We start from the raw sequence: 12,010 nt of genomic DNA, 5'->3' as shown, positions 1-12,010 counted from the left end.
CAGCTTGAAGGTAGGACTAAAGAAAATACATGAATCAGCATGCATGTCCAAAAACTATTATCTGCCAGTATAATGTCTTCAATTAGTGTTGCATTCATCACAGATAAAGGTCTGGCATGCTCAAAGACATATGTGCAGACATAGGTGCCAACTATACAAGCAACCCGAGACAAGAATTCACTGGCGTGCTTACACACATTTGCATTTTTTGTTGGAATGGAGGACTGAATGGATTTGTTATTAGCATGTTTTTAGACTCAGCTGAGCAAATAATAACAATGGATGCTTAGTTCAGGTTACTGATTCAACTGGCTGTAAGATAGCCCACCATTTAAACACCAAACAAAATAAAACAACCCAAGAAATATCTGAATACAGCTCCTGAAAAAAAACCTGCCACAATTAACACATAATTTCAAAATATTCTGAGGAATTCAGTACATGTAGTGTATGAGGCATTATATGACAGTAAAAATCCCAAGAAGAAATATTAAGACATGTCTTAGAGAGATTACCACAAAGTAGTCCCAAAACTGAGAACAGTATGGCAATCACTAGGGCTTACCTAGTAGATAAAAGAGATACTTAGAGCCATACTTAACAGGGAGGGATTTTAGTTTTGTGCTTCCTTTTAGCATAGATATTTCATTTGTCTCAGATTTAAGGCTGACCTTCACTTTTGGGAATAAGAAAGCAACGACAGTGAAAATCTCCTTACAATCTTCCTTACTTCCTTTATTGCTCAAATGCTATTGTTTAAAAATATATAAGCAATACCTATTCTTGGAAAATGTCTAAGTAGGGATTAGGAAGCAAAGAGACAAGCTGGACAAAGAGCAGAATCATACATACATCCTAATTATACAGTATTAAAAACCCAATAACCCATGTTGATGGGTTACTGCAGACACTTCAGAAGTAGCATAACAACTTCCTCTAAAAAGGCAGGCCTGATGAAACTGCTATATTGCTCTAAGCCATCAGTCAAATGTGCTGTTAAGAAGACAGCATATGCTAACAAAAGGGTATTAAAGAAGACAAAAAATATCCTTTTTCCATAAATGCAAATGGCTTTCTTGAAGCTCTGTTAATTTCGTTGGAGGACAGGCACACATTTTCACTACTGATCTAAGTAAAGTTGACTTTGCTTTTCCATTGAGAAGTTAGAATTCAAAATTTCAGTTGCCTCAAGTCTAGTCTGTTCTAAACATGCAATGCTCAAACATAACATGAAACCAACCATACTCCCTAAAATGTAGTATTTTTAGTTGCATTTTCAATTTCTTAATGTATTGCCTTTCAATAGAATCAATAAAGACCTGTGCAACACTAATATTACTATAGCTTTCAAAGCTATGTTCAGCTGCATCAAGAACTGCAGCCCATCTGCAATGCTTAAACCTGAAATACTCTTTTTGAACAGAGAAAGTCCTTAGTGATACCTTGGGTAAATTGTTGCCAAACTTCACTGAAATTTCATGCTAATTCCACCCTAGAAAAAGCCACCATGAATGAGAGTACTTACTCAACAGAGCACAACCTGTTTGTTTGTTTCTTTCCTTTAGAAGTGGCATTTAAACCAAGTAGTATCACAATGTGACCATTAAGTTCAAAGGTGTAGTAAGTGATTCAGACCATCTAAATTTAATACTGTAACTTTCTCTACACAGACTGAACAAGAAGAAAGCATTAAATGTTCTGGAATTAAAACACCATAACTGACAAGATGATTTAATTAGACTACAGTAGAAGGCTCTCTCTGAAGACTACCTGTCCCGGTATCACTCACTTAAGCTTTGTAAGCAACAGTAAGTACAGTGCACACATCTTCCCACAGCACTGTGCTTCCTGCATCTAACAATTATATTGGCAGCACAGTCACAGCCATTTCCACATTAGTGCTTGAAACTCAAGATTCCTGCACACATTCCTGTGCATTCCTCTACACAGATCACAATCCCTAGCTATGGGTATGATTACCTCCAATAATACAGAGACTTCTGTACAATCCCTAACTCTCTTGGCACATTCTAGTGCCCACTTGGACGGGGTTTTGTACAGCCTGGTGCAGTAAGAGGTGTTCCTGCCCCATGGCAGGGGGTTTGGAACTGGATGATCTTTAAGGTCACTTCCAACTCAAGCCATTCTACGTCTTGTGGGAGCATCTAGCGTTAGCCAGGCAATGAACTAAGGGAAGAAGATCCCATTGCCTAAAGGCTTGGTAAACTCATCACATTCTTTAAAAGCTCCTGAGAAGACCTCCTGACTTCCTTCTACATCCATGAAAAACACAGCTCATCCAACAATGAAATGTCCTGAGAGAAGTAATGTGACCTTGCCCTTCAGATGAACAAGCAACTCTGACCATTGCCAAGACACAGTAAATGGTTTACTAAAAGCTGAACCTTCTTTCTAAGTAATAAAAGGCTTCAGAATCCAGTGTTGGTTTCAATAACAAGGAGGAGGCAGGATGTCTCTGGACTTCCACAGTGGCTGCTATTGCAGTCTTTTTAGGACTGGTTAAAAATTTTTTTGTCAAATTATCTGGCAAAGTTTGTTTTTGAGAATGGATTGAGAGATTCCAGTGAAATTTATTTAATCAGCCAGATCTTTCCATTTTGTTTCTCTCTCCTTGATTGTTTAACTACTTACAAGTTTTGAAGTAAGCACCAGGAAAAGACCAAGTCCTTTTTATTTATGTACATATGTACCTCTATATGAAAAAAAAAAATAAAAAATGCTGTCTTCAAATCTCTGAGCAAAAGTCTTCAAAGCCTCAGAAAGTGCTGCATCCAAGAAAATCATGTCAGGGAACCAGTATCATGCTATGATTTTTCACATACAACACTCAAATAATGTTGTATATTAGTTTACAATTCCTCATTTGAAAATAAATAAATTGGGAAAACTGACAGATAGTTATGGACAAAAATTCCTTGTTTCTGAAACCAAATACACTTCCAGTTTAGAATCAACTTATATATGTTATTATCCTTTTCAGATTAATGAATGGGGTTTTTGGTGTACATTGTGCAATTTCTTGAATCTTAGAACTTTTTCCTTGAAGCTCTTATTCGAAAAGCGATCTACTTTTCTGCATCAAAGAAAACCATGTTTTTACATTTTCATAATAGCAAGAGTGTTCAATATACAAAATTCAAATTCCATCGTGCAATTCTTAGGAAACAAATAGGAGCTATCTCTCCACGTTTATAGGGACTTGGTATTATGAAGTTTTCAGACTTATTTATAATAAAATCATCCTCAGAAGCACAGAATGCTTAATGCACAACCACAAGCAAGGAATTTATTTAGGAACTTTTGTATGACTCACATATATCCAAGTTTCCAAAAGTAATTCTTCAGTTTCAGAGCCTGGTACATGTAATGTGACTTGACAGCAATATTGACAAATATTAATTTGGAACATCACAACGAGTCAATTCAGTGAAGTGGAAAAAAATAATTAGATGTTCAGAATCTCTCTGTTAAACCTAAGATTCTACATACTTGTAGAAAGCAGGTAAATATAGCATCAAATTTCATATTATGGTAATTTCATAAAATACTGTTAAGGTTTTCAGTGCCATACACCCCAACAGAAAATCAGTTTTCATAACACTATTTCAGTTTTCCTCTAATGTTTCTATAAATGTGTACAAATGTAGACATTAAACTTGAATGACCCTTAGAAATTATCTAAAGCTTAGTATTTAATCAAACAGCTCAATAATTTGACATAGTATTGCCTATTACTTGGATGACTAAAGTTACTTACTACAAATAATCTTCAGAAACTAAAAAGTAAAAGTAGCACTTCTATTACCTTGTTAATTTCCATGAGTTTTGTGTATAGCATTTTAATTACAAATAGTATACACGATACAATTGCAAGAGACACTGCCCAGGAGTCTTCTGACCTGACATTCAGGAAAAGGTATTTGATTTCTCAGTAAAACTATTGTATTAAAATGAATTTCTAAACTAAAAGGCACTTTCTTTCCTTTAAAGCTATGATGTTTTGCAGCAAAACCTTTCTTAAACACATATATACATACTACTCCTTCTTTGGACTTTGTAATAGTTTCTAAAGACGATAACACCCATATTTATACGCTCTTATAATACCTTATGGACTGAAGCACATTAGACTGGTTAATTAAGAAAACAGGTTACATTACCATATTAAGAGAAGGCTCCCCTAGTCCTTCCTGATAGATATTAACCACTTTATTAATAAAAGAAGCAACAGAAGTAGAAAAAAAATATGGTTTTTACATCTAAGCATGACATCAGGCCAAGGAGATCTAGAAGCCAGGAATAGAAATCTTGGTAGGCAGGACTACAAGTTAGAATAATGATGTTAAACTGAAATCATGATCTAGGAGAAAATTAAGATGCAATTAAAGAATGTAAGTAGTTTAACTAAAAATAATCAACTGAGAAAACAGTGGATGAGGACACAGTGTTAAGTTACTCTGGCATTTTGGTGGTTACCATGAGCAAAACTAGTAGAGTTACTATGAGTAAAATTGATCAGCAATACTACATTCCTGCATAAAAGACAACACGCTACCCTGAACTGTAGCTAAGGCTACAGGTGTAATTTCCTTACAGAAGATTCTCTACCTATGGAATAAAGGGAGAAATTAGAGGAAATCAGCAGAAAATATTAACTACCAGAGGTCTAAAAAAGGTAGACAAAGAAAGCAAAAATTAAATAATGGGGAGTCTTTCAGTTGAGAGGAAACCAACACCCAGAATGTGCATGCAAAGTGAAAGCTCATTCTGCAGGAATATTACTTGTTTATGGTGACCAGAAGGAATCTTTTCCCTAAATCTAGCCCTGACTTTTTACAGATTTATCATATGTACTTCTCAGTGCCTGGGAATTGAACTTGTAACTAAGATGCAATTTTCTTTAACCAGTATATTCTACTTTTTATCAGTTTCTTGTGTCGATAAAAACACTAAACACAATTAACTAGTTTCATAATGATTTTATCTACTCCAACCACACCAGATGGGTTTAACTACAAAGTAATAAGTTTCCTATCATGGTTCAAGAGATGTCTTTAAATACAGCAGTACGAGGTCTGCAAATAGAACTATAAGAGAAAAAGCTGTATATGCAACCACAGTTTCCAGGTAAAAGCAAATACCTCACCTGTTCATTCATGTACACCTTTACCCGAAATCCTCAAGGTGCAAATTCCCTTCAAAAGCAGTAACTTTGTTTTTAGAGCAAATGACCATGTTAAAAAACCAACCAAACAAGCTCCCCCTTAAACAAACAGAAACACACTACAGCAAATAAAGCCCCAAACCTTCAATTCTGAAATTCCTCCTCCTTTTATTCCCCTTTACCTAACTTCCCACACTTCCATACCTTAATGACATTTTATATATCCCCCCTTGCTTCACCTGGCCATTTTCATTGCTTAATATTTCAGATGCTGTAAAAGAACATTTGTTGGACACCCAGCCACATTTAAGTTCCTGACTTCCAGCACGAGCTCAGCTTTTGACAACAATTCTACATACAATTCGGATATGTTATCAGAACAGATATCAGCAAACAAAGCATTTTGCCTCAGTATATTCTATCAATATTCTACCTCTGCATAGCTTAAGTGCCAGTATTTCTGTGAACTTAACTAAGATGCTGATCTGAATAAAATTAATTCAAATACCTGGTTACAGAACAGAGCACTAAATCCATAGGCTTCTAAATATTAAAACTATACTAAAAATCCTAAATTAGACCAAACATCACTACATCAATACATCCTTACATCTTAGTTACAGTCCAGAAGTGATTTTACAAGCAACATATTCACCTCCATAAAAAAAAACTACATTGAAAAGTTTGTCAGACAGTTCAGAATGACATCTCCTTTTAATACACTAAACATGCTCGCTCCTATGTGAACCAAGTTTTAACTGTCACACTGTCAAGAAAAATGATAATTCCCTAGTCATATCTTATCTTTTCAAGGAAGTAAGAACTACAGAATATTTTACAATAGAAAATTGTATCATATGTTTAATAAAACCTGCCGCTTGCATGAAAGCCCAGAGAGATGTTGTATTTGAAGCTGACAATGAAAAAGAAAAAATAAAAAACCCAACCAGTGAACAAAATGCAGAAAAGTGGGAAGCATTTCAAGTTTTACATGTGTCTGTTCTTCTATCTCCTCAGCCCTCTCAGCTTAATGCAATATAAAAGTCTAATAATAAAGACCTGAGCACATGTAAAGAAGTCTTAGAGCTGCATTGGGTCATTAACTGTGATAGAACTTCTTAAGGGATATATTCATGTGCCTATTAAGAAAAGTCCCAACCTGAAAATCACCTTAAGTTTGGCGCCTTATCAATATTCAACAATCAGGCATTACCTGCAGCAACAGATGTACGTTGCAAAGTCTAGTCTGCTTTTGAATGCTCCCCTAAATCTGGTTTCAAAATTGTTCTTATTAAAAAACAAGCAAATAAACCCCCAAACCAAAAAGCTACTCATAATTCTTTGATCTAATGAAATTAGGTTCGTTGCACTTCAGATTTTCCTTCAGATTTTGCAACAAATACTGTGGCATTACCTTGGTATTTGAAAATTTGTAAGTAAAACAGAACTATAGCTGATAGTTAAGGCAGAGTATCACCAATTAACCAAGTGATTTAGCACAGAACATTCCCTGTAAGGTGAAACTGCTTTATTTGAAATGGCTTGAATCTTTCCCCTCTCAGTGCAATTTGCAACTACACATCTTTGTTCAGGCTGGGAGGGAAGGAGGCTTCCAAGGGTACAGATGGTTGGATTAGTTATTTCTCTTTAAAGTGGTTCAATGTTGTTTTTTTGCTTTGCATAAAAGGCGCCAAGAACCTCCGTGTGGAATTCTAATCACTTTTGATTCCTTAAGTTACTTCAGAAGAACTAAGCAAACTACTTGAGTCTGTCCTTTATATAAATTATGAGCAAAGGGGAAAGAAAATAACTGCAAAACATTTAAACTGGGATTTGATCTCCAACAGCATTATGATGATTCACACGTTTTACTGAAAGTTTCTGCTTAATCCACAAATGTTCAGTTAAAAAGCCTCAACGAAATGTGAATCAGAAAGAATTGCCGTTGAGTTTACTGTTACGTCATACAACATAACAAACCTACTGAAGTCTCAGGCGCACTGCTGCGCATCTCTTTCTGGAAAGACTTTGCAGTTTCTTTTTCCTAAACATACCTAAACTGACCCAAGCAGGTAGGTAAATTTCACAGAAGACTAAGATGTAGCCATTAAAGATGCCGACATTACACTTGCAGGGATAATTGATCCAACTCCTCCGCCAAGAAACCAGAGTGAAAACAAGGAAACAAGTTGAGCGAACTGCTGGCAGCACCGCTCCTGCCACCCGGGGGGAAGCTGCGGCACCCACTGCCCACGGCAACGCGGACAGACTGCTTCTCCCCGTCCACGCTCCCGTCCCGCGGGGATCCTCTCCCGCTTCTCCCCGCCCCTCGCCCCGCTGGAAACTTTCCGCGGGGCGCGGCGGGGCCGCTGACGGCGGTGCCGAGCCGCGGGATGCCGGGGCTGCGCGCTTCGCCCCGCCGGGGAGGCACAGCCTCGGGCACCGCGCCGGGGCACCGGAGCGCCGAGCGGCTCCTGCCCCACACACCGAGCGTGCCGCCCCGCACGGCGGGCTGCCCCCCGCCCGCCTCCCCTGCCTTCGCCCCTCGGCCGCCGGCGGCAGGACAACTTTCCAGGGGACGCTTGCCCTCTCCCGGCACTGGAAGCGCGTCGGCTCGGCTCGGGCCGGGAAGGCGTGTGTGGCTCTTACCTGATGTCCCCGCTCGGCTGCAGGGCAGGGCGGCGTACCCGCGGTCCCCTTCATGCCCGAGGGGCTGCCTCGCCCGCACACACGTCCTCATCCAGCTTCCTGCCCGCGGGCTGCGCCGCCTTCCCCCGCCCTGGCGGGGCGGGCGCCCCTCTCGCGGTCTCGCCGGCGCGGCAGGGAGGGAAGGACAAACAAGGGGCGGGCACCAGAAGGAGGAGGAGGAGGAGAAGGTGAGCAGGGGCGGGAGACGAGCTGTGCCCTCCCTCTCTCCGCCCCAGCCGCTGAGCGGACGCAGAGCAGCCGCGGACGGGCCGCGCTCACGGGCGTGGGAAGCGCCAGAGCTACCCTGGCCTCCGCTGCACCGTGTCCCTGCCGGGTGTCCCTGGCTCTGGCGGGGCGGGGCGGGGCGGGGCGGGGCGGGGCGGGCCGGGCCGGGTGAGACCCCTGGAGGGCGCCCCAATCCCAAAGCTCTGCGCTTTATAGGGGCGACCCGGCTCCAGAGTCGGAGGCAGGGCAGGGCAGGGCAGGGCTGGGCTGGGCTGGGCTGGGCTGGGCTGGGCAGGGCAGGGCAGGGCAGGGCAGGGCAGGGCAGGGCAGGGCAGGGCAGGGCAGGGCTGGGCTGGGCTGGGCTGGGCTCGGCTGGGCTGGCTCCGCCGAGCCTCGCCCACTGCCGGGGATGGAGTTTGCCGCTGGCCTCAGTGTGGGACGGACGGGCAGGGAGGCTTCGGGGCGTGTGGTAGGTGCCGGGGAAGGACCGATGTGGTGGAGAACACAAAAGGAGCTGGGGGGCGGATGCCGGTGAGAAGGATTGTGCAGGATCGGGGAGGGAAAAAGAGGGAAACTGACCGAGACTGAGAAGGGTGACGTCCGGATTGGGAAGAGGAATGACAAGTACATTTTTTCCTGATAAATTTTGCAGGAAGGATGTTCAGAAAGGCAGGGAGGAGTGAATACCAATGGGATAATTGAAGAGGAGAAAGGAGTAGGAAAGGACTGTGGAGTGACAAAGGGGAAAATGTGTCCTGTCAGTCGGCGAAGGCAGGTTTTGGGAAGGTGAAGAGATTAAGGAGATAAGGATTCCGAGGAAGCCAAAATTTTGCTGGGCTTAGCAGGAAATATATGTGAAACTTAGATTATGAGTATGGAGAAGAGTTTAGTGACCTTATCTTCGAGGTTAGAAAAATGAGTCACTGAGGAAATGATTTTAACTTAGAAGGGATTTTAATTAGAGGAAATATGCCCAAGTGCAAGCTTTGGAAAAGTAGGAAATAAGCACAGCAGGAATTGCTGGGCAAGAAGGAACTCTGCTATCAAAAAGAACAATTCCCAGCCTGAAAGAGCTAGTGCGTCTGAGCAGAACACATGAAGTTCTTGGTTGAAAGGAGTGGGAGTGTTGCTTCTGTATGGGATAGAAATCACCCCATCCAGAAACTTCTTCTGTAAGAATTGTGCGGTATATCTTACCATTTTCTAGCAAATTGTGTCATCCCACATGGGTATGACTAAACTAAACTAAACTCACCTTTACAACCAATGTAACAAAGTGGACCCTGACCAGCCAGAACTAGCAGTAAAAGCAGTATTCCCTACAGACTTGATATCACCCTAGTCCTTGAAGAACTCAATTGAGCTTTAGCTTTTAGTCAAACCAGTCTGAAGAATGTTTGGGCATGCAGATTCACTGCTTTTAGTGTTCACTGACTGAAAGTTCATGCTGCTGAACTGAACTACCCAGGAATGTCTACTGTCCCCTGTGGGAAATAACTTGAGATACAATGGGATACAAACTGGGATACATGAAACTGGAGTAGAAATAACTGTGTGTACACTGAAATGTGTCTGAAGTATTTACTGCAGAAATGAGAGGAAAACAATGTTGAACATCAAATTGATGTCTTCATCCAGAGGATAATTTATTGTTGGAATAACCCCTTCCTCCACTGACATCCTGCAACTCTGTGACTTACAACACTCTGAAGTGGTCTTGGGTTTTTTGAAGTCAGAGTTTTATTCTGGTCTATTCTAACGCTTGGATCTCAGCTATTGTAAGACAGTTGTAGTGAGCTATAGTAAATTTGTGTCCTGCACAAGGCTTGTATTGTATGAGTAATTTACAATAAGCAGAGTATTGTAGGCACAGGCTAGCCAGGGTATAGCTTGGATTAACCAAAAAAAAAACCCAAAAACCAAACAACAACAACAACAACCAAACAAACAAACAAAATAACAAAAAAACCCCAAACAAAAACAACAACAACAAAAAAAGGTAAAAATAAAGTAAACTAGCCTGCTTTGAGGTAGGACTATGTAATCTCTATCTTTCCCTTTGGTTTTCTCTCTTCATTATCCTTCCTGCCCTTTATTGTGTGGAATCTTCCTTTTTTTTGTGGCTCATCAATCCTATCACTGTACTAATGTCTAAAACTAATCTTACATATTTTGTGTATATAGAAAATTTTATGAGAGTTGTTACCAGAGACGTAGCGAATGATATTTCAGTAGCCATCTCCTGCATAAAAATGGTGTGCCAGTCTGGACTTCGAGGTGCTGTTGTAGTATTGGAGAAAAGAATGATGTTTAAAAATAAATGTTTAGCTGGTAGCTCACAGGAGTTGGAAGTTCTCTGGCAGTTACCTGTGGAGATGCTGCTCAGGACTCATGAAAATCTTGTATATATGAAACAAGGTGAGATCAGCATTTTCAAGTTATTTCTGAGCTTTGTCATCCCTGGTTTTCCTTTGGTGGTCATTATGAAGGTTTGTAGCTAATCAGGAAATCTTTTGTGAAAGGCCACTCTCAGAGGTGCTGTTTGCTACTAGTTTGTATTGTGTGTAACAAAGCTCTTCTAGTTCCTTGAACTATTATGTGTCTGATTCTGAGACAATGTACTGCAAATTATTGTCCTGGGTACAGTAGTAAGCTTAATCAAAATCAGTGAAAAATTCAGTCATTTTCTTTAAAGTGTGTACTTGCTAACAAAATCTATACTTGTTGACATAATCCATAACATACATGGATTTGTAAATCCAAAGTATAGTTTAAAAATTATTGGTATGAATAAAATTCTAACAGTATGCTTTAATCACTGGAACAGCATTAGAATTTGATATGCTGATCACCTAGATTCAATAGTATTAATAATTTGTGCGTAAGAATCTGTTCCACAGAAAATTAAATACTGTTTTATGGATACCAGCTATAAACTCCCTGAAGAAAACAGATTTATTTTGAGTGGCTCTCTATTTTCTTTTTAAAGACAGATTGCTTGTACAGTGGAATAAGCAGTAAATTATAAACATAAAGATATTTGGATTTGTAATGAACTGGCTAACATGTTGATCAATTCAGGTTTGTGGCATCTATACCATCATGTAAACAGTTGAGTTCACCTTCTCCTCCCTCACCTGTCCCCACCGCCCATCCACTCCTCACTGGCCATGTTGCTTATATCTTTTTTTGGATTCAGCTGTGACAGAAGCTAAATAGCTTTCCCAATAAAGAAACTCAAGGTCGGAGTTTGGAATAGCTCATACTGACAGCATGGATCCATCTGTACTCAGATGGTTCAGAGCAGCTTAGTCATTGCTCTCCAAAGCTGCAGCCTTTGGGTTACGCTATGGCATCTCATGGTGCTGTCATGTTCCATGTAAATGTTCATCTCCCAGCATAGCCCTAGCCTTCAAAAATTGTATACTGGACTATGAAATAGCCAGGTTGTATCTGAGAAATCTCTGTGGTTCATGCTACTGTTGTCATGTAACCCACTCCCCACTCCCCCCCCCCCCCCCCCCAAAATAAAGAAACAAACCAAAAAAACCCAACAAACAAACAAAAAAAAAAGTCCCTAACAACAAAACAAAAAAACAACCCTAGAGTTCTTTATATTTTCAGGGATTATGCCTGAGTGATCAGCTTCCTTCTGAAAAAAAAAAATCTTAGGTTGTTTTATAAGGCCATCTCCCTGGACACCATCCAGCTGTGAAAGTTGAAATCTGAAAAATGCAAGATGATCTATCGCAGGGCTAAAGGATCCAACAGCGTTTCTGTGGCTATCTGTCATATGACCTGCTTTTTCTGTGAGCACCTATACAAAACATAAAGCAAGACCTTGACAGCATATTAGCCCCTACGAGAAAGACAGGGCTTTATCTGAGTTCCATGGTCTGGTACCAGTAATAG

Source organism: Cinclus cinclus, chromosome 2 (genome assembly GCF_963662255.1).
Source record: "Cinclus cinclus chromosome 2, bCinCin1.1, whole genome shotgun sequence".
NCBI lineage: Eukaryota > Metazoa > Chordata > Aves > Passeriformes > Cinclidae > Cinclus > Cinclus cinclus.
The sequence above is the reverse complement of the archived record's forward strand: the minus strand, read 5'-3'. Positions refer to the sequence as shown.